Here is a 24,740-nt window from a genome sequence, read left to right on the forward strand (position 1 = left end):
ACATTTTTAAAAATGTATTTCTCGAGTGTGAAAGATCAAAAGTTGCAAGAATATTGTTTTAAACTTCTTATTTTGACATTTGAAATAAGTAATGTGCATCTTTTTGATGATGGTTTGTTCTTTATGGAAAGCAAATTTGTATCAGACCATGCATAATACAGAATGTATATCAGCTAATTTATACCGAAACGTGTGCTGTAGGCAGCACTGTAAAAGCTAATTAATATAATAAATAATACCAAGTAACAGTTGATTCAAAACAAAATACTGGGAGGCCAGAGGTCCGACAAGAATTAAACTGTTACGTACAATAATAATACAACAATCAATAAATTATGTTCCCAGTAAATTGAACGAGGACGAGAATTAAACTTATTTTTTTATTACCTACTTCGCTTACCTATATCAAGTTGTGTATACTGTATTGTATACAGTTTTTCCACTTCGTACATTGTAGGGCACGTCCCACACAAGGCTGTATGAGGTCAAACTTTTAATTACGGGAAAAAGAGGGTGTTTACTAATTACTTGATCTGACTTAGATAAGGTATTATTGAAATTATACAGACAACATACAACACAGCCCATCACAGTGTAACAAAAAAGACCAAATCTTCATTGATCTGATCACCTGTCACAACACAACTGATATGAGCAGATTTGGGATGGCAACAACGCCGATTCATTTAGAGACTTGAAACTTTCATTCAAGGTCACGCGGATGCTCTGAGAGTACGCGGCGGCGTTCACGCCCCTCTCTGCTCCCCAATCCCCGCACACAGCACAGTACCGACCCGTACCTCTTCATTTTCCTTAGCGCACAACCGACACTGTCGACTACTGTCGAGTGTCGTCTGTTACTCACGTCTCTTGTACAGAATGAATCAGTAGTTTGACCTGTAAAACTTAAATCAAGCAAATATTCATAAAGTTTTATCATGAAATCTTTTTTTTCCATTTTTGCCGCCCTCCCCAAGTTTCCGCCCTGGGCGGCCACCTTGTTTGCCTAGTGAACGCCCCGCCATTGATGTAATATTCATTGATTAAATATATGTTTGTTGACCAATTGAAATTAACCTTTGACCCTCACACGCGTTTTTATTTATTGTGTTTTACATCAATATTAGTGAGCGGCCATTATCTAGTTAATAATTATTATCTTACTGATATAAAAAAATATTTTATTTATTGATATTTAGGAATTACTAAAAAAATTGTACTTTGGCCAAGACAGAACGTTTCTCTTTACAAATTGTTTAACGTACTCTCTAAAAATTTGTCGATTACCTTAATTTGCGTTTCAGACTGAAATTAAGGTTTATGATGCATATCTTCTTATCTGCGCTAATTATTGGAATTTCGTAAGGGTCATTGTGTTAGTGGCCAAGTGACATCAAACAGTTCGTGGTAACGAACCGTAAGTAAGGAGCGACCCGGCTCAATGGTAACCGAAACTCTAAAAAACGGAATTTTGATACCAATAGATACATCAAAAGAATCAGATTTTAATTCTGATTTCAAATATATAAGTTTAGTAAGTTTAATCTTACACATCAAAAGTTACGCACCGGAGAAAATTTGGCTGATTTTCGAGAAAAGGGGGAAAGACCCCCTAAAAGTTATAGAAACTTAATGAATTCACACCATCATATTCAGTATATCAGAGAACCCTAATTTAGAAGTTTCAAGCTCCTATCTACAAAATGTGGAATTTTGCATTTTTTGCCAGAAGAAAGATCACGGGTGGGTGTTCTTTTGTTTGTTTTTTTTTCTTTTTCCCAGGGGTGATCGTATTGACCCAGTAGTCCTAGAATATTGTAGGAGGGCTCATTGGAACGGAAATTAAAAGTTCTAGTGCCCTTTTTAAGTGACCAAAAAGATGGAGGGCAACTAGGCCCCCTCCCACGTCTATTTTTTTCTCAAAGTCACCCGACCAAAATTTTGAGATTGCCATTTCGCTCAGCGTAGTCGAAAAATCTAATAACTATTTCTTTTACGATGATTAGTCCTCCACAGACCCCCGGGGAAGGGCTGCAAGTTGTGAACTGTGACCGTTGTTTAAATATTGTATTGGTTATTGGAAAGCATACAGACATTTTCAGGAAGGATTTTTTTCTGGTGGGGGGGGGGGATGAACGAGGGGGTTACTCGGGAGAATCTTTCCGTGGAGGATGTTTCTTTGGGGTAAGGGACATTTCTATGAAGGGGGCGCCGGATTTCCAAGCATCATTTAAAATACGATCAGAAATTAAATTTGAAAAAACAAGTTTTTTCAACTGAAAGTAAGAAGCAACATTAGAACTTAAAATGAACAGAAATTATTACGTATATGAGGGGGTTCTCCCCCAAGTCAATACCTCGCTCTTTACGCTATAGTTTTTTTTTACTACTTTCAAAAGAGCTATCTATTCTAATTAAACGGCCTTTGTGATTCAGGGGTGTGTGAATAAAATTTTTTTTTAACTTTTAACGTAAAGAGCGTGGTATTGACTAAGGGGAGAACCCCATCATATACGTAATAACGTATACGTAATAAAAAAAAACAAGCGATACAGCTCAATCGTAAGCCAAACTTTTAAAAAGGGAACTTTGGAGTCAATAAATGTATAAAAAGAATGGACTTATAATGCTGATTCTAAATATATGAATTTTATTAATTTTAGTATTACTCATCAAAGGCTACGAGCCTGAGAAAACTTACCTGATTTTTTAAAGAGGGGGAAACATCCACTAAAAGTGAAAAAATTTTAATGAAAATCACACCGTCAGATTCAGCGTATCAGAAAACCCTATAACATAGGTTTCAAGCTCATATCTGCAAAAATCTGCAACTTTGTATTTTTTGCCAGAAGAAAAATATACGGATATAGAAGTTCGTTACGTAAGTTAATTTGTAAATTACGTCAGAACCAAATTTAGAGACAGCCATTTAGCAAAAGAAAAGTAAAATTTTTATGCAACTTTTGTTTACTTATTCAATGACGGCGAGCCAAAATAAAAGCTGCATTAACTAAAAAACGATCAGAAATTAAATAAAAAAAACAAGTTTGTTAAACTGAAAGTAAGGAGCGACAATAAAACTTAAAACGAACAGAAATTATTCTGTATATGAAAGTGGCTGTCCCCTCCTCAATGCTTCGCTCTTTACGCTAAAGTTTTTTATTGTTTTAAAAAATAAAGTTGTGAGACAGAGTCAAACTTTAGCGTAAAGAAAGAGGCGTTGAGGAGGGGACAGCCCCTTTCATATACGGAATAATTTTTGTTCGTTTTAAGTTTTAATGTCGCTCCTTACTTTCAGTTTAAAAAACTTGTTTTTTTTATTTAATTCCATGAAAGAGGCTCCCCTAAAGGATACAAGTAAGGTATTTCCCATTGGCGACAATAAGGTAGTTAAGGTTCCAAATAACAATTATCCAGAGATTTAAAGGTGACACCACCGCCCAACGTCAGCTTCATATTGAGTGAATATTTTCTTTAAGAGTGCATTAGGAACCTAAACAGTTGTAGATTTGATTACAGTGACGTTAGCAATAGTTTTTATGCATTTCTGAGAAACTCCCGTTGTCAAAAGTTTACTCCTGTGTGAGTATGGAAAAATGTCTTTAAAATTTTTGTAAATAGCTAAAGAAGCTTATATGGAGCTTTTTTGGTACCATACTATCACTTTTGTCGAACATTTAAAAATCTACAAGTAAAATTCCGAAAATACCTAAATGAATGTTTTCCCCTAGTCCTCAAATAGTTAGTTATTGTTTCCCTTGTTTCTTTTCTCTTTTTTGGCGTTGAAACAATGGACCCTTTTAGCTTGCATTTCCGCGTATTTTATTGAGCCTATACACAATAATCGTAAATGTAATAAAAAGATTAAAAGCCGTTATTTGTGAACTGAAAAGTGTATTTGGCTTAACTTTCAATTGTTTACTTCCATTATTTGTGGGTGGTGGAAAGCTGCCAGGCCGTTAATCAAAATAAGAAGAAAATTGGCTACACTCGGAGAGTGAATCTTGTGTAAGGTATCACTGGCTAGTGGTTCTTCGCAGTAAATTTAAATTAATACAATCATAACTTCAATAATTCTTCTAAATTTGACTCTTTCTTCATTTTGTTAACATTTGCTTCAAGAAACGAACAGCATTTTTGAAAACCTTAATAAATCATTACTGAGACTATAATGTATTACGGTAATTACTTGTCTAAAAAAAAAAAAAAAAAAAAAAAAAAACTGTCTTCCTACTTTAGTAACTGAAATAATAGAGAACTTGAACAAGGTCTAGACCCTACTCATCCATCCAGTTCCCTAGGACAAAACAGTACATCCAATCCGAAAATCGAGTCCAAATTAGAGCAAAATCAACATCAACAAGTATACGTCAGTGTTCCGAAACCAAGCTATAACACCTTAAATCTACAAAAACTTTATATTCCTAAGATGATCACTGAATAACCGGGATCATCAGATGAAAAATCATCTCCTAAATGGGTTTCGGCGCTTCAAGTTTATTGCCTAGGCAAAATGAGCACGCTATGCCATAATTTGGCATACCCCTATGTAGTGCCACCTATGGAATAAACAAAATCCAAAATATCCCAAAAATATAAAAATATATACCCCAAAAAAAAATTTTCTAAGCATCCTTAACCAACCTTCAATTAGCACTGAGAGCCAAACCTTCAGCCAATTTAAATCCAAATAATTACATAGCACTAGCCATCCCCCGGAACAATTTCACTTTCACTCAAACACTAAGAAATAAATTCTAAATATCATACTTCAATCTTTACCACATGTGTCGCAACCAACCCTAAACTACCGAGAAGATAAACCATATTCCTTCAACAGATTACCGTAAAATATCATTCAAAATAATTTGATAACCCTTATTATACTTAAGTAAAAGCTGATTATACTGAAAACAAAGCTTTTTAAATTGCCAAGCAAGTTTATTGGCGGAAAAACCTCTTACGATTATCTTCTTGCTAAGTAGCATACATCTGTTTCTAAAATCGATGTAATTAGTACAAATTCTTGCATATCTAAATAGTAGGGAAAAATACGATGAATATGTTATATTCGAATGAATATTATTTTTTGGAAATGGAAAATTAACTATTTCAAAATTAAAATCGTCTATTTTATTTAAAAATTATTGTATTATTAGGTGCCACATTAATATCTAAATCTAGAAAATGGTCATAATTGCCATTCCCATTAGTGGATTCCAGCTTTAACTCTGGTGGATATATTTTACTTGAAATCTCTACAAAATTTGAACAATTTTTCACCAGAAGGTCATCTAAATATCTTTTATTATTTGAGAGCAAATATTTTATGTTACTTGGATTCTTTTTAACAATCATATAATCATATTCTAAATAATTTAAAAACAGGTCCGCTATAACTGGACTGGCATTACCCCCCATAGGAATTCCAATACTTTGATTATGTAGATTACCATTAAATTTTATAAAAGTATTAAATAGAACAAATTCTAGTAGATCAAAAATCATATCTAGGCTATAACATTTTGAACCAGCGATACTATTAAAATAATTAGTCCATCTCGCCTTCTTATTATACGCATCAATTTTCAAAACGGCAAATTAGACAAAAGAAAAGCTTTCTTAATAATTTTTTTAAAATTTATAAATACTAAATTAATCGGTAAATTTGTATATAATGTAGTTAAATCAAACGAGTGCACTCTTTTGGCTGAAACTAAAGCAAGAGAGTCTATTACTTGCAGAGAATTATTAACGCCAATGTAGATTGAACTTAGAAAATTTTTTGATTCCCGAGCAATATGCCTTAAATTTATTTTGAATTTCTCCTAAAATACACGACAGGTCAGTAGCCGCAACTCTGGTCGGGCATCTTGCTGCACCCGCAATAAAGCGTGATTTCGGGGGATTTTTATGAAATTTTGCCGTCCAATATAAAAATGGAAAATTCTTGTCATTATCATTAACCTTAATATTAAACTTTTTAAAAAGTGTATCCTCTATTCCAATCAATAGACTATTATTAACATCTTGAATCTTTTTATATGTATTTGTTGTACTAAGCTCCTTTGTTAAAACATCACAATATAGCTTCTGACAAATTATTATTATTCTTGACTAGTCCTAAAAATATTTATTTGCCGGTCTAATAAGCCAGTTTCACTTTTAACTGGTTTTTCACGGTTGGCAAATTTTTGGCCTTATGACTTCGCTTGTCATGAATAACCCTCTACATACTAATTCTGCTCAGTAGCATGGTATGTGAAAAATCACTTAGATTTCAAGGTTAAAACTGTTAATCAACTGTGACTATAGAGGTGGTCCAAGATCTAAACTCACCATAAATAAAACCACATGTGATTTTAATGCGCTGTAGTACGTAGTACCATCTACGAAGAAATAAAAATCCCGTAGCGCCAAATTTAAAAGGAACCGCCTAAATTCAACGAGGTAGTCTACCAGAACTAGGCTAGGTTTCAATTTGTAAGAGGTGCAAATAGTTTAGAACATGTTGAGTTGTTGCTATATCCTGGTCTAGGAAGTTTTAAAGTCAAGTCGAAGACTCTCACAGAGGCCTGGGGTAGCCTATTTCACAACATAATATCTTGATTTAGCCTAAGGAAAAATTCTTGATGACAGGCTTTTTGCTAGGCTATCTTGGGGAGTAGGCTAAGTTTAATAAATCAAACTGTAAAATGAATTCAGGGTGGTAAATTTTTCGCAGTTCATGTAATTGACTTACAAATAAAGTAAACATAGCCTACCACTTGATGCCTTTTTTATGGTCTATCCAAATAGCCTATAGCCTAATAATCATTTTTGTCAGAAATGATGGTAAAATTCTACTTTAGCTACTTTTGACTATCTTAGAAAGGGGTTAGGTGAGGAAAATGAAATTTTCAGGGATGGGTCTACAGGCTAAAGTAGGCCTATCGCCTAAGAAGATATTTTGAAGTACCAGTCAATATATACCAAATCATATTATTGAGTTAGGACTAAAGTGAATACACCATTCAATGCCTTTTTTATGCTGATTATAAATATAATAAGCATTTCTATCAGAAATGAATTTCAGCCCCCCCCCCCTATATAGGTGATACCAAACCAAACCCTGAAATGACAGCGATAGGGGGGGGCGGAAATTAATTTACGATAGAAATTCTTATTATATTTGTAATCATCATAAAAAAAAGCATCGAATGGTGTATTCACTTTAGTCCTAACTCAATAATATGATTTGGTATAAATTGACCAAAGTACCTACCTCCACTCCTTTTCCCTATAGAGGGTCCTGACCTTTGATGACCTTTAAAAAACTGTGAGTTATAGAAGTGAAACCTTGCAAAATAGATTTTCTGCTTAAATGAAGTACAACAGAATTGTTTTCAGCTTCACCACTTTGCTCAATCCCAATTTAGGCCTATAAGGTTTTAAAGATATAGAAATACATTTCCTAAATTTTGGAAATAAAACATTGATATGGTTAAAATTGGGCTCAAATAACTGAAATTGCATTTTCTGAGCTAAAGCCAGAGAAAAAGAAACTGATAACTGAAAATTAAGGTAAAATGTTGTTTTGTCAAAATTTCAATAAGTATAGACCTGTCATGTAGGCAAATTTCAGGACCCTCTAGAGGGAGAAGGAGTGGGGGTAGGTACTTCAAAATACCTTCCTGGGACATAGTTTGGTCTGTAGACCCATCCCTGAAAGTTTCATTTTCCTAACCTAACCCCATTCCAAGATAGCCAAAAGTAGCTAAAGTAGAATTTTACTGAAATGAACTTTATCCCCACCCCTATATACCAATTCAGGGTGTATATTTGCACATTAGGGGGGTGGAGGTAAAGTTTAAACTTACTTCTCATTTACATCAGAAATAAAATTTCTGATTTAAATGTAAAAAATTCTCATTTCTAGGGGTGTTGGCTAACAGTTGAGTTCATGCTCCATTTCCTGACAATTCACTAGCCTATATGACCTTTTCTTATTCTTACTTCACTAAATTCAGAAAATAATAATTTATCAAATTCTAATAGGTTCTAGCTTCTAGGTTCTAGTTGCTTCTAGCTTCACTTTAACAAAGCTGCCTCCCCTCTTTTATGCCTAGATACATTGTTGGTCTAGGATAGGATAAAAAACCAGTATCCAATTTTGCAAAATTATATAAAACTAAAACCCTCACATCTTCTTACCAAAGAGGAATTGTATAGGCCTATACCAATGAATAGCTACAAATCTAAGCTATGCATTAATATGGTTATTATTAAAATTATTTAAGATCAAACACTTGAAATTATTACTTTATTGACTTACTTACAAAGACCTCTTTTTGGAAATACCAATTATTCAATTTTGATATATATATATATCCTTTCAGTGTTTTGGTTTTATTCACATATCAACAGAATGCTGATTTTCTTCTGATTTCAAAGATGTAACTTTCATTGCTTGATATTTATTCTGTAAATCACAAATATTAAATATTACTTTTCTTTTCAATTGCTAGTCAAAACAGAGACCATATTTTTAATTTATGCTGACAAACTATTGGCAGAAATTCACCAAGAAGGTGGGACTCTTGTTGGTACTAGTGCATTACAACAACACTTCTACAGAAGTCAACTTTGGTTAATGCTAATGAAATAAAATAGGATGTATATATAATAGATTAGAAACAAATTTGGGCTATATATCTGCACATTATGGGTGGGGGGGGGGGGGGTAAAGCATTAGGCGGATGGGGGGTATATTAAATACATAACCTAACCTAGGTACCCCCCCCCCCCTAAACTCCAAAAAACAACTGTTTAAATATTGTAAACACCATGAAAACTATGCTTTGCATTCCATTTCTCAATAGCAGTCTCTTGAAAATAACCTGTCTGACAGGTTTCATCTCCCTCTAATAGTATATAGAAGTGTTGTTATTATGCACCAGTACCCTCTTGTTACTACCCTCACATTGCATCATGTTGTAGTGAAATCCCGTCTCTGTTTTCCCAGAATGCCAAAGAAAAGTGGTTTTCCCCAAAAAGAGATCTTTTACCCTAGGCCTATGATTACTTGTTTCCAATTGACAGGGGCATAGTTTGGGGAGGATATAAAGAATTTGTGGTAAACATAGAGAAGTCCACAGTTCTAACCTATAAATAAAGTGAATATACCACTTGATGCCTTTTTGTGCTCTTTCTCATATAATAATTGCTTTTGTTGCAAATTCAATTTTAAGCCCCTTTTTGCCCTTGAAAACGATAATTTAGTTCTATAGTTTTTGGGTATAAAAAGGGTTAAAACATTGGTTTCAAACTTACTAATTGAGTAGCCTGTAAATCCATTTTGTTAAAGTTAAACAATCTGCAAGCATTGATTTGTCAGGATTAAGTTGGATAATAAAAATTCAAAACAAATTTGCCATTTCTCTATCCACCATGCTTCTTTAGTCAGCTGTGATATATTTCAACATTTAGTCAGAATGGTAGTTTTAAAGCAGCCTTAACAGAATAAGAAGAAAACAGCAGAATTGATTTGAATTTTTTTTATTTGACTTAATTGGGAAAATTGCAATGTAACTTTTACAAAATGGATTTATACTGAAATAGTAAGTTTGAAACCAATGTTTCAAAACTTTTTATACCCAAAAATTAGAGAAAAAATTATCCAGGACCTTCAAAAATTATCCTTTCTAAGGTTCCAAAAAGGGCTTAAAATTAAATTTGCAACCAAAGTGATTATCATATTAAAAAAGAGCATGAAGTGGCATGTTCACTTTATTCATAGGTCAGAAATGTGGACTGCTCCATATTTACTGAATGTGCTGAAAAAATTGTTCAATGGGCCAACAAATGCTGGCACATAAGCTAAATTAAACAGTAAAACCTAGACAAGCTACAGTTCAGTGCCAAAAACATAATCTATGAAGGTATAACCAAGTTACTATGTTAACCTTCTTCCAATTTCTAAGTCTTGGAAATTTGGCAACTTGACCTATTGGAATTTTGACAAAACAACATTATAGTCAACCTTGATTTTCTGTTCCCTTTTCTCTGGTTTTAGTTTTGAAAATGAAATTACTGTTATTTGGGTAGAATTTTTAGCCATCTCAATTTTTTTCTTTTTTAATATTTGGAAATGCATTTATAGATCTTTGAAACCTCATAAATAGGGATTAAGCAAAGTTTTGTAGCTGAAAACACTTTTCTTGTACTTCATTTAAGGAGAAGATCTATTTTGCAGGGCTTCTGTTGCATAACAATAATAAATTTTGTTGTAACATAACAATATGCTGTGTTTGTTGGGAACTATCCGAATTTTAGGTGTTATGGAGTTTAGTTTTCAACCCCTTGCAATGTCAAAGATAAAGCTATGTTTATCATTGCAGAAAACGTGTTTACTTCCAAGCAATGATTTCAGGAAGCACTGTAGGTCATTGAACAGTACAGGAAAGCCTGGCTGTCTTTTGGTATGCCCACATACAGAGGTCTAAACAAGATCAGGAACAAACCTATTCACTATAATGATCAATAATTTGTTGATAAAAAGGCTGATGAACTGGAAGAAGCTGCTTGCAAAGGTGATGTTATATCCTTGTTCAAGTATGTCAGAGACCTGAGCTAAGGGAAACCTCCAAAAATAGGACAAGTAAGATTAGAATCTGGTGAAATGCTTGAAGATGACAGCACACAACTAGAAAGATGGAAAGGACACTTTGCAAAGCTCCTGAATGCTGACACAGTAGATGTTGATCTGGACCTGCTGCTGTCTGTTTAGCAACCTTCTACAAGAATCCTCCAAATCCAGATCCCCCTTCAGTGGAAGAGATACAGAAAGATCTGCAGAGAATGAAAAACAACAAGGTGTCCAGAATCTATGGGATCCCCATCAAGCTAATCAAGCTTTAAAGAACTGGTACTCTGAAATTAAAAAACTTACCGGCAAGAGTCAAGAACAACTAAATTTTAATATAAATGAACCTCCAAAGACCACAGCTAATAACCTCAATAAGTTTCTGGCTTCTATTGTCCAGAGTCTCCCACCACTATCTTACGAATTTCCAGATATTCCTGTTTCTTTTTCACTCCCACATATTTCTCCACTTGATGTTGTAAAAAAAATTGAAAAACTAAAACGATCAAGCATTTGCCCTTTAGATATTCCTGTTCCTCTGATTAAAGCTTTCAGTGATTACCTCTCAAAACCCCTATCCACCCTGTTCAGTGAAATTACCGAATCCGGACAGTTCCCTCAATATTGGAAACAAGGCTTTATTACCCCAATCAAAAAGAAAAATGGGAAGCTTGGCTTTGATGGCATTCGTCCTATTACCCTCACCTCGATTTCTTCAAAATTGTATGAAAGTTTTCTCGCAGACTGGCTTAAGATGAAAGTCCCCCCCCCCTCATTGATCTTAGACAGTTTTATAATCTTAAATCCACATCAACCTGTTATTACCTGATCTATCTTGTTGATGCCATGGGTAAACTACTTGAAAAACCAAACACTTTACTTAATCTGATTTCTATTGATCTTCAAAAAGTCTTTGATTTGATTAACCACAATTTACTCATAGATAAACTTATAAATGAATTCCGCATTGAAACTTTCCTTGTTAAGCTTGTTGCCTCTTTTCTTTCTAATAGATCTCAAGCAGTTAAATATCTAAATTGTTTCTCAGATCACCTCCCCATATTTAATGGCATTCCTCAGGGGACTATTCTAGGCCCTCTCCTTTTTCTCTTATGATTAACAGCCTTTCAACCCTTTATGACAATGGATGGAAATTTGTCGATGACTTGACAGTTATAGGGACGTGCCATAAAAATATGTTGAGCGGCCTTCTGAGCGGGCCCCAAGATTTTGTACACGAGATCATTGCTCTAGGCTTGGGAGCTAACCCGGGTAACCACAACCCAATCCCGGTAAGTTTCCTGCAATTCCCGCCCCCGGTTCGTGACCTTATATCATATCGAACCCACGTCACAAATCCTTGGTGTTACAATTTCTTCTAATTTGAAATGGGATGCCCATATAAATAATATCCTATGACAAGCAAACTCCTCGCTTTCCTTCCTTAAACTTTTAAATAAATTCAGTTGCCCCCTATCACATTTACTACAAGTATACATTTCTTTTGTGCGTCCCATATTAGAGTACGCTTGTCCTGTGTGGCACCCTGGCCTCTCTAATGAAGCAACGCAAAAAATTGAAAATGTCCAAAAGAGAGCTCTAAGAATTATTTTTAAAGAGGGCAAGATACCCTATCTGTATTTGTTAAATATTTCAAACCTAGAGACCCTCGAGAGACGAAGAAATAATTTGTGCCTCCGTTTTGGTAAGTTGGCACTTTTGAACCCCCGTACTGTGAACCTTTTCCCTGAATACCATGTACCTGATAGAAATCGTCCCATTCTTTGTACTACCTTGCGGTATAAGAAATCTTTTATCCCTTTTTTTACTGATTTAATAAATAGTGGTTAATTTGTGCATAAATTTTGTCGTTTCTCTTATATAATAAAAGAAACAGCTCGGTTTTCTCTATACTCTTTTTTTTGTTCCCTATCCCCTTTTTATGTTGTTTTTTAAATATTTGTTAATGTGTATATTATTTATTTTTTTTCAGTTTTATTAGTTTTTACCTTATTAACTAGTTGCTATTTTGAAGTTTTTTATTATAAGTGACAAAGGAATCATACAGCATTCCGATATTTAATTATTAATTTATTTTATTTTAATTTTTTTTTTTTTTTTCATTGGTTGCCAATCTGTAAATTGTTGTGCTTTTTTTATGATTTTCTTGGTTGTTTGTTTTTTTATGGATTTCGAAATTATAATTCGGCCCTTCAGGGCTTGTTATAGTAATTTCTCTAAATAAATATCTTATCATTTATCCATAAACTTGGAGGACCAGCAATGCTTCTCTGGCTATGCATGCTTTTCTCCCTTGTCTGGATGACAGAGATCCCACAAGAATAGAATGCAGGACTAATCCTTCTGTGGAAGTGCAAAGGCAGCAGAAGCAATTGCTCCAATTACAGAGGAATCACCCTCTTATCAGTCCCTGGTAAATTGTTTACCATGACTACTGGACAGAAGCACTCAATTCCTCCACAAGTGATGCTGGATTCAACAAGTGTGTTTCATGTCTAACAGGGTGTAGAAAAGGTTTGCAAGTTCCAACATAGAGCATATGTTGCCTTTGTCAACTTCAAAGCAGCCTTTGATTCAGTTGACCATGATTATCTCCCCTGCTGATACTTGAACAAACAGGACTTCCTGACAAGTATTGCCTTGTGTTCTAGGCCCTCTGTACTGATATGAAGAGGTGCTTCCAAATAAACAGCTGTTACACCCCAGCATTAAAAAAAATACTTGTGTGAGGCAAGGCTGTACTGTTGCCCCCAAACTTTTCAATGCTGACATTGATCATGTAATGGGCCAAACCACAAACCATCTGCAGTTTGGTGGCCAAGTCCTAAGTGATTGCAATCTTGAGGATGATGTCACTTTGGTATGCACTTCTGCAGCTGAACTCAAAGAAGTCCATACCACACTGTCAGAAAAAAGTGGGCCCAAAAATCAGATGGGAAAGCACTAAGTTAATGATCATTGATAAGCAGACATAACCTCAAACTCACTTGCATTCAGCATATTAGGTACCATTGAAGTTTTGAAATTGTTCATTTATCTTGGCCCAACCATCACAGACAGCAGATCTATCAAAGCTGAAACTCAGTCCCATATTACAAAAGCCACCTCAATTATGGCCCAACTCTGTTGCTCTGTCTGATGAATGCCTTGTATTCCCTGTACAACAAAGATATGTATTTACAATGCCACTGTAAACCAAGTTCTTCTCTAGTGTGCTGAGACCTGGCCTGCTGCCATTTTGGTTCAAAAACCATAGACATTGCTCAAACCAAGTTTCTCAGATGAATTAAAGAGATTCAGTGGTTTAACTTTCTCCTGCATCCCACTACTGTCCCTTGTTAACCAGACACCTAACTCTTGTCAGCTTGCTGCATAAACTCTTTGTTGGTCTGGCCACCTAGCATGCATGCCAGCCAGAATTGCCTTTAGGTTTGATCCCTCAATGCATGGCTGAAAGTGCCTGCAGTTACTGAGCTGGTTTGTAATGGAATCCAGTTGAGTGACCCTCAAAAAATTGTTGATGCCCTGAATCACCAGTTTACATCAGTTTTCACACATGCAGACACTCCCCCCCTCACAACCCCACCACACTATGCAATTAACACTCAAGTTTCTCCAATAATAGTGGATAAGGCTAAGCTTGAATCTTGGCTTAAAAAGTTTAATCCAAATAACTCTGTTGGGCTGGATGGTATTCATCCACGACTCTTAAAAGAAGCTCATGCCCAATTAGTACTGCCACTCAAGGTTCTTCCTAAAGTCTGTTGATGCCAAAGTCATACCATTGGGCTGTAAAGTTGCCTGTATCTTGTCAATGCATACAGGAGGTGACAGGACTAAATCTCCCAATTATCAGCCAATCAGTATTACCTCTGCTATTGGGAAAATCCTAGAAAGCATTGTAAATGCTGCCATTCTCAAACATCTGACCACAAATAACCTTCTATCAAAACACCACACAGATTCCAACCAGGTAGATTAGTTTGAGCAAATCTGATTAACTCATATAATTACATAACTGAGCTCCTTGACCCAAGTCTCCCAGATGATATGGTTCTACTAGAGTTTGCTAAAGCTTTCAATAAATTCATTAAAGGCTCCAGCTGAAACTGAAGGCAATAGGTATTGAAGAGGATATGGAGGACTGGATTATGTCTTTCTTGAAGGGAAGAAAGCAGTGGATCAGAGTTTTTGGTGAAGGTGGTGCAGCTTTCTATTCTGAAATAGCAGAGGTTTTAAGTGGGGTGCCTCAAGGAACTGTTTTTGGACCTATGCTTTTTAATATCCATATTAACAATGCCCAAAAAAATGACTAATAAACTAAGCCTATATGCTGATGACTCAAAACTTATTGGTCCCATTGACACACAACAGGGTTTAGCCTCAATAATGTCTGACCTAGATTGCTTTTGCAAATGGGCCAATATATGGACACTCAAGTTTAATGTTGAAAGTGCAAGGTTCTCCATTTTGGAAGAAATAACCCACAATGACAATATTCAATGTTATCAAATTCCAGTGAGAGACAACTGATTTCCAAGAGTACCTTGGGAAAATATTTGAAAGGTGTTGTGGATGAGGACCTCAAATTCAACTGCCACACCCATGCTTCAATAGCAGGGACTGGAGACGAGTGGCTTCTCAGTCTATACTGGACCACCAAAAGGAGCAATAAGTCAAGTGCTGGATTCATCCATATTGCTAGTAAGTGTTATTTAAGGTAATTGATGTGTAGCGCCCCAGACAAAGCCATCATACTAGCTCAGAACCATCTGGACTGGAGGTGAGTGAGGCTTCTCTATCTATACTGGACCACCAAAAGGAGCAATAAGTCAAGTCAAGCAAGATTACCTGGATATTTCTACTAATTTACTTACTGAAATACCTAAAAACTTACCTGCTAGTATCCTACAACTATACCTTGAATATGTCCATGAATAAACATATGCAGATAGGCAAAAAAGTTCCAAAGCTGCCAGTAGCAGAATTCCAAAAGCTGCCAATGCTTAGCAGCACAACTTGTGTTTTGACAATTTTGCTTTGTGTAAAAAGTATATTTACATGTTAAATTTGCAGAACAGTAACAAATGTAACTTAGTATAGCTTGCAGTTAGAAATATCAATAGTTTCTGAATTACAGTTAATAGTGTAAACTATTTCAATGGCAAGCCGTATACTAGGCATAAATATTATTCTATAATTTTATATGTACCAGTTATCAAAAGTACTATACCATATTTACTCTAACACTGCTAATGGGGTATAGTATTCAAAGTCTAAAGTATACTGTATATAGCTTACTGCTGTTACATTATGGATTGAGCTGTACATTGTACATTCCAATGCTATTGGTGTTATAAAAATAATGTATACCCAATTGCATGCTTGATACTCATTGATCACTATACTACAACAATAAAAAGCACCATTTGATTTTCTGGGATAACAATATTGATTGGCAGCCTGTTAGTCAAATGCATTATGAAGCTGTGATATTAGTTTTCAAAAAAAGTATATGTCAGTAAAACTCACGCCAAAGCCCAAAACACTGCCTTTCATGACCCCCGAGATACGCAAGGAAAGAAACAGGAAGGGAAGGTATTGGAGAAAGTACAATAAAGGAGGGAAAGAAGAACACTACCAAAAGTTTGCAAAAGCTTGAAACAAACTAAGATGCCTAACTAAACAACTTTATGCAAGTTACGAGTCCAAGCTAGCTGATGATAGTAAGAATAACCCAAAGATGTTCTGGAAGCACGTATCTAGTAAGGACCATAGCAGACAGTCAGTAAAAGCACTCAGTACGGATGATAGCAAGGAAGTAAGCAACTTGAAGGACATTGCCGAACTCCTCAACAGACAGTTTGTGTCAGCTTTCACCAATGAACCAGATGGCCCTCTTCCTCATAGCCCCTCATACTGCATCCCTAACCTGATGCCAACTCTTCTACTCTTCCCCCCCCCCCCCCCTGTCATCCAAAAGTGACTTGAAGCACTAGACGTCAACAAGTCCTTTATATTGCGTTATATTGCCTTTGTATTAGAGCTGGGAATCATGACCCACTTTAAGCTGTCAATAAGAATTCAGACCACAGATAAACCCCATTCTATGGTTTCTACACAGAAGCTGATCTGCTTTGGAGTTTTTGGTAGTGTCATCTAGAAAATTTTTCTTATGAGATAACAATTCTTGATGCTGGACTATTTTTTTTGAGATTTTGAAAGTCCCTAGGTTGATTTGAGTTGGTAAAGTTAGTTCCAAGTGAAACATTGTAAGTGTAGAATTAGTGTTGGTGCAGGTTAAGCACAGTGTACAAAGCTCAGTCTCTTTGTCAAAAACTAGAAACTGAAACTGCTTGTCTAAAAGAGTCTGAAGTCTTGTAATTGTTTTGGCACTAAGCATCAATATCACCAAAGTTTTGGAATTGTTAATACTACTACGTTTGATATTTCCTAATACAGAGCTTGATAATGATGTTCCTTTGTACTGAAGCTTTTGCAGAAGAGCTTTTATCATACTTATAACTAGCGCTAGCTGGTCTTACTATACTGTCACTGCAGAATTGGTGCCATTATTTCTGGGTTGTTTTTTGGGATTGGCTGGTGTTGAGGATGTAAAGAGGGTTAGAGATAGCTATATAGTTCATATTGGTAGGCTCTGGGGCGCTTAAAGACCTACTAACTGTTTGGTTAACATGATTTGTCTGGCTTTTCAATTGATTCATTTTCTAAATCAGGAAGTAAGTCAAGCACAGACAATGAGCACTCAACTGCTGAACTGGGTGGTAGAGTTGAACTAGATATGCTACCAGCATAAGTGACAGGAAATTTGGTGAAAACACTAGCAATTGATTGTTCCCCTTTTAATCTGATTAAATAAAAAAAAAACAAGTTTTTTTAACTGAAAGTAAGGAACGACGTTAAAACTTAAAACGAACAGATATTATTCCGTATATGAAGGGGGCTGTCCCCTCCTCAACGCCTCGCTCTTTACGCTAAAGTTTTTTTATTGTTTAAAAAAATAGAGTTGTGAGAAAGTCAAACTTTAGCGTAAAGAGCGAGGCGTTGAGGAGGGGACAGCCCCTTCATATACGGAATAATTTCTGTTCGTTTTAAGTTTTAACGTCGTTCCTTACTTTCAGTTAAAAAAACTTGTTTTTTTTATTTAATTTTTGAACGTTTTTGAATTAATGCAGGTTTTGATTTTGGCTCACCGTACATGAATAATTAAAACAAAATTTGCATATTATATTTGGTTAAATGGCTTTCTCGAAACTTGTTTAATTTTATTTACGAACGTTTTTATTAGTAATAAATATACGTAACTTAGAATTAACTTACGTAACGAACTTCTATATTCATAAATTTTTAACACGTATATTAGGGGGTTCGCCCCCTAGTCAATACCCTTCTCTTTAAACTATAGTTCGAATTTTTTTTTCAGTTCTTTAAAAATGACCTCTTAATCACAATCAGTTGATCAGTTGAAAAACTTGTTTTTTTTTTTATTTAATTCCTGATCTTTTTCTTTTATAATGCTGGGACATCCGGCCCCCCCGTCCTAGCACGGTCCCTTCCCCCATGAAAACGTCCGTCATGGAACGATCCTTCCCTATTGCCCCCGCCCCTCTCCGTCCCCCACCTACCAGAAAAAATCTCCTCTGAAAAAGTCTGTATACTTCCCAATAACCAATACTATATGTTAACATTGAGTAAAGTTCATAACTTTCAGCCCTCCCCCTGGGGACTTTGGGGGATCAAGTCATCCTAAAAGACATTTTTATCATATTTTCGACCATGCTGAAGAAAATGGCTATCTCAAAATTTTGATCGGATGACTTTGGGAAAAAATGAGCGTGGGAGGGGGCCTAGTTGCCCTCCATTTATTTTTGTCACTTAAAAAGGGCACTACAATTTTTAATTTCCGTTCGAATGAGCCCTCCTACGATATTCTAGGAACACTGGGTCGATACGATCACCCCTGGGGAAAAAAAAAAAAAAACAAAAAAACAAACAAACAAATAAACACGCATCCGTGATCTTTCCTCTGGCAAAAAATGGAAAATTCCACATTTTTGTAGATAGGAGCTTGACACCTCTACAGTAGGGTTCTCCGATACGCTGAATATGATGGTGTGATTTTCATTAAGGTTCTATAACTTTAGGGGGTCTTTCCCCCTATTTTCGAAAATCAGCCAAATTTTCTCAGGCACGTAACTTTTGATAGGTAAGATTAAACTTGATGAAACTTATATATTTGAAATCAGAATTAAAATCTGATTCTTTTGATGTATCTATTGGTATCAAAATCCCGTTTTTTAGAGTTTCGGTTACCATTGAGCCGGGTCGCTCCTTACTTACAGTTCGTTACCACGAACTGTTTGAAAGGCTGATTAGGGTGTTTTTTGGCAATATGGTCTTTGACTGTGTACTAGCCAGATACCTACAGTACCTGCAGTGAACAAGGCAGTTTGAAGCTGGATGCATGTCTTACTGAAAGCAGAAAAGAAGTGGTAAGTCAAGTTGTAAATTTAAGTATTAGATTGCAATTTGATGGTCTGTGAGAGAAACTAACAAGGTCTTTGATGGAAACCAATACTTTTGGTCAGCCTACGTATTTACAGACAGACATCCCAGTGACATAAGAACCCTGAAATCAATTGGGTGAATTTTGGTAAATGGTTCAATACTATTTTCTGGACTTTATTTGGGTCCGCAGTACATCGATTCAGAACAAAAGAACATCACACGTAAAGTAGCGCACTCACAAACCCTATTGCCGAAATTTCCACCTCTCAAGTATTTCAAACAGACCTTTTCGAAAATTTTGCCCCCCTTTTTTTTCTCAGATATTAAGATACAATACCTATCTTCAAACTTGACTTGTCTTTATCATAAGTAGCCTATCAAGTTGCTTTTTCAAGTTGAATTTACAGAAGTAATTTAAAGAACTTTTTTCTAGAGTTTGGCTGTTCTTTTGGAAGAGAGACATCACCTGGAATTTTTTTTAAATCAAAAACGAAAAGAGCCTTTTTTTGTTTTGTAGTTGCTCTTTTATAGTTTTGGTTCCTGTTGGGTCAAGTTACTTACAGTTCATTACCTCAAACTGTTTGATCAATCTTCAAACACAGATATCAGGTAGTAGAGTAAGAAATAAAGAGTGTTTGTTAAAAATAAGTCTGAAAATCATATAAAACTTCACAAGAAAACAATCTGGAAATAATAACCGAATTTTTTACTTTTGGTTATAATCATACAGGATTAATAATTGCTCAAGCATTAGAGGTAGTGAAGCTAAGCCTAGGTATTAACTGCAGTTGAACCACTCAATCTAGCATGGATGCCTGCCAAAAATATTGCAGGAGAAGGACAACAGAATAGCAACAGTGAGGGGAGGAGGGGAATACATTTGAAAATAAAAGGTTATATGCAAAATAAAATTATTTTATTTATTTATTTTATCCAATAAAGGAGGAAGCCATAGACTTGTCGCATAAAGGAAAATCAAGAAAAGCACTTATCACTTAGCACTTATCAAGAAAAAAAGAAAAGCACTTAACTTTTACATACCAAATGAAGCAAAATTCAACAAATTTTTAATTGGTGAAGATTCCCGGTAAAAAGATCAATTCCTTTAATCTATCAAACATTCAATTATTATTTATTTAAGATTAATATATTATGCCCAAAACCTAGAGTAAAAGCAAATCAGATTCAAACTAAATTGCATAAAATAAGAGATAAAGATATCATCTTAAAGGGTCCATTCAATTTGAGTTACACAACAGCTATATTCTGAGAGCATAAAAAAGGTATCGAGTAGTATGTTCATCTAATTTATACCTCGATAATGAAAACATCTCTAAATTTATCACGAACCCCCCCCCCCCCCTCCTCTCTGCATAGATACCATGCTTTGATTTTATAATGGTTGTATAATATATCCCATTTCATTTTAGAAGAATTTTTCAATCTAACTCTCTCATATTTTCAGACCTTTGAAAATTAAACAGAATAGCAAAAGAAAACAAAATTATAACTCACGGTCCAGCTGTCTAAAATAACCCTCTGCATCAATGCTCAGAATTACACTTAATGTAAACGTGTTCAAATGAAATTCTTTACCACGAGTCACAAGAGAATCTTTGGTGACATGATATAATCTTTTAAACATTATGATTTTACTAGCTTAGAAAGAAAGGTCAGAAATTCAATGATCTGTCTGATTTTTATGTGTAGTAAATAGTTGAGATAAAAACTTTGGATAGTAGTGAAAAAATAATGCCAAGTTAGGTGAAAGTGATAGTTTCTAGGATTTGTATAGTCACTAGTGTAAAATCACTAGAGGTGGCAACCCTTTTACGAAAGGTGATTTTTGGGGAACCGAATTGTTCTTGAGAAAACAGAGGCTTTTGGAGAAATCCCCAAAAGTTCGGGAATAGTGGAAGCGCTGGTATTTTCAGACAAAATCTGCCAACAAATTTTACTGGGCCATGAAAACTGCCAAATAGTATTGCTACTATGCTACCCTACTTTTTGCACGGCGGGACGTATGTACTCCTGTATTTACACCTGCAATATCCAGCATTGCAAAGAAGTTTATAAGTGGCCAGTGCTGACAGCAAGACCTGGTTGTGTAGTTGGCATCTATCTGATCTAAACTGTCAATGCCAGATTGATTTACATTGTAAAACTTCGCTATCTCCAGCTTGCCTGAAATTGCATCTATTGGCTTTGTGTTGTGCATTAAAGAGATCAAAGTTACTGTTGTGTACTTCTTAGGCACATACAGTACAATAGTGTTCTTCTTAGCAAAACCACAGATTAAGGAACCAGGCTCACAATCCCTGTGTGAAAGAAAGACTGCTGGGAGCTCTTACATATTCTTGCTGAGAGTCCCCACTACTCTGGATGGCCCTTGAACACCATTTAGTTGTGATATTACATTGGAAGAGTGAGTATGTGAAGCTGAGGGTGGTTGCTTGGACTGTTCTGTTCTGTCGTATTTACTAATAAACATGCCCACAAGTTTCCTTTACCACCTTGCATGAGGAATATCATCATTGTCAAACATAATCAAGGTCTGGGGTTACTGTACATCTGAAGAACAAGTTTTATGGGTGTCTACTTCCACCTCTTTGTTAATTTCACCTTCAATGACATCTTCTTTGATGTCCTCTTCAACCTGAAAGCTAGGACCCATATTATGACCTTCATCTGATTGATCTTTGTTGGTTTCAAGGAGCTCCATGACTTCTTGCTCAGCTAGTTTCTTGTGGCTACTTATTTGGACTTCCAATATCCAGCATTGCAAAGAAGTTTATAAGTGGCCAGTGCTGACAGCAAGACCTGGTTGTGTAGTTGGCATCTATCTGATCTAAACTGTCAATGCCAGATCGATTTACATTGTAAAACTTCGCTATCTCCAGCTTGCCTGAAATTGCATCTATTGGCTTTGTGTTGTGCATTAAAGAGATCAAAGTTACTGTTGTGTACTTCTTAGGCACATACAGTACAATAGTGTTCTTCTTAGCAAAACCACAGATTAAGGAACCAGGCTCACAATCCCTGTGTGAAAGAAAGACTGCTGGGAGCTCTTACATATTCTTGCTGAGAGTCCCCACTACTCTGGATGGCCCTTGAACACCATTTAGTTGTGATATTACATTGGAAGAGTGAGTATGTGAAGCTGAGGGTGGTTGCTTGGACTGTTCTGTTCTGTCGTATTTACTAATAAACATGCCCACAAGTTTCCTTTACCACCTTGCATGAGGAATATCATCATTGTCAAACATAATCAAGGTCTGGGGTTACTGTACATCTGAAGAACAAGTTTTATGGGTGTCTACTTCCACCTCTTTGTTAATTTCACCTTCAATGACATCTTCTTTGATGTCCTCTTCAACCTGAAAGCTAGGACCCATATTATGACCTTCATCTGATTGATCTTTGTTGGTTTCAAGGAGCTCCATGACTTCTTGCTCAGCTAGTTTCTTGTGGCTACTTATTTGGACTTCCTAGAAAAGTAAGGAATAAATTAGGAAGGCAAAGGAGGGTAAAAGTATTCACCTTATTGGTAATAAATACTTTTGGACCAATAGGAATAGTATATTTCCTGCTAAACAGATAGAAACACCATCAGTATCTGTATATAAGTAAAGATAAACTATGGAAGTAGTTGAACTACAGTTTCTCTATCAAATGCTAGCCATTCAGACCCTCTACCAACCATTTTTCAAAATGTTTGACCCTGACAGTTTTTGTTTTTTCTATTACATAAGTGGTTGGGTAAAAACTCCCCAGACCTGGTTTTTGCAATCTAATAAACAGTAGTTCAATAACTGTGTAATAGCTTGATGACATAGATTCAAATCCAGAAATGTTTCCAAGGCTGTTGTCTTCAATAAGTTTACAGGGAGATTTTAGACTTCTAGAGTATATGGAATATTCCTCTTATGGGGGATATGTCAATTGAACCTCTACAATATGTATAGTATTAAAACAAAAGTCAAACTCTGCAAGTTGTGGTAATGACCCTGTATTATCACTTGGACTACGTCAATTAATATTATTATTTGTGAACTATAGTTGTAGGATACTAGTGGGTAGGCTTTTAGGTATTACAATAAGTAAACTATTAGAAATATCCGGGTAACTTGCTTTGAATCTTGGTAAATTTGCTTTGAAGTAAAAGCATTTCCTCCAGTGGAAAACATAGGTTTGTATTTGTCATTGCTAGAGATTGAAAAGTAAACCCCATGACAGCTCAAATTCAGATGCTTCCTGACAAATTCGGCACTATTGTTATGCAATGGCAAAGTTTATTGTAGAGGAAACACACATAAAATACAAACGCTGTAAAAACGTTTTGGATCAGAATTGCTTATTGAATGAGGATTCTTCTGTTATAAATAGGTGCCTTTTGCATATAGTACTTTTTAATAATTAATTTATAAGCTAATAGTATGTTTTTAACCATTTTTCAAAACCTTTGCTAGTGTTGATAACTTTTTGTGTTGTAAATAAATCAAGGTACCCTTGGGAACCCTTTAAGGGCTTAAGATGCAATTTGCCCCAGAAGCAAATATGGAATTGTGAAAGCAGCATCAAGTGACATATTTACTTTTATCCTAGCTAAATTATGTTGTATTTCTGCAAATTTACCAGAGGTTGGGGTGTGGAAAGTGGATGCACTTTCAAAATGTGCTAAATACAGTTTTAACGTTAAATTGATCGGCTCTAATTTTAGAATGGCATTGTTGAACTGTCGCGGGTTACTAAATATTTTTGATGGAATATCCTTGTATATGTATAACACTAATATACATTTGTTTTCCTCTTGTTAAAAATTTTTAAATGACTCGACAAAGACATTTATTAATAAATAAGAAATTACTTTTTTTTCTTAAGAATTGGATTAATAAAAAAAAGAGAGGGGTAGGTTTTTTCATTAAATCAACAATTCAGTCAGGTCTGGGGAGCGAATTTGATTACCTATATCTTGAAATGGTGTTTGAATTTTTGGCAGTTAAAATAGATGTAGGCTAAATGGTATGAAAATTTTGTGTTGTGTTTTTTACCGGCCTCCAAGTTCTCCTGTTTCAAAATTCATGGAACTTCTTGATGATTTTGTGCTTATTGCTTCGAAAAAGTATCCAAAAATAGTTTTCATGGGTGACTTTAATATTGATTTATATAATTCTAATAATTCAAGTGGTAATTTCAAAGGAATATCTTCTGACGGGGCTGACTTGTTGTCTGTGTGCTTATCTAGTGGCCTCTTATCAGCTTACAGAGTCCCAACAGGAATTAAAGAAAGATTCTGGTTCCCTTATTGATAGTTTGCTTATCAATCTAGAACTAAATTCTAGTGATGCGGTTACTGAAGATTTTTCAGACTATTTGATGCTTGTGACCGACTTTCACTTGATTACAGAGTTTAATAGGCCTACTAAAAAAAAAAAAATTAGGATGACTAATAGAAACTCCTAAAGTAAACTTAAAGTATTGCTTTCTTCAAGTGACTTTTCTTCTTGTTTAGAGTCTTCAGACCCTGATTTTGCTGCTGAATGTTTTGTGAAACAGTTTAAACGTT

The 24,740-nt window shown here is 35.3% G+C and overlaps 1 protein-coding gene across 3 annotated transcripts in view; it reads left to right on the forward strand.

Annotated features, from left to right (window-relative positions):
- Positions 1-6,434: 6,434 nt before the first annotated feature.
- The window catches only part of eco (Establishment of cohesion), a 67,116-nt gene continuing 48,810 nt past the window's right edge, over positions 6,435-24,740 (forward strand). The window contains exon 1 of one of the 3 annotated variants that reach the window (XM_089099724.1): positions 6,435-6,450. The gene's annotated coding sequence lies outside the window, so the exon portion shown is untranslated. Of the gene's footprint in view, positions 6,451-6,471; positions 6,581-24,740 lie in introns of those variants that run through there. The other 2 variants (XM_089099725.1, XM_089099723.1) reach the window with 2 other exon arrangements.

Source organism: Artemia sp. Qi Xiang Cuo, chromosome 14 (genome assembly GCF_049724085.1).
Source record: "Artemia sp. Qi Xiang Cuo chromosome 14, ASM4972408v1, whole genome shotgun sequence".
NCBI lineage: Eukaryota > Metazoa > Arthropoda > Branchiopoda > Anostraca > Artemiidae > Artemia > Artemia sp. Qi Xiang Cuo.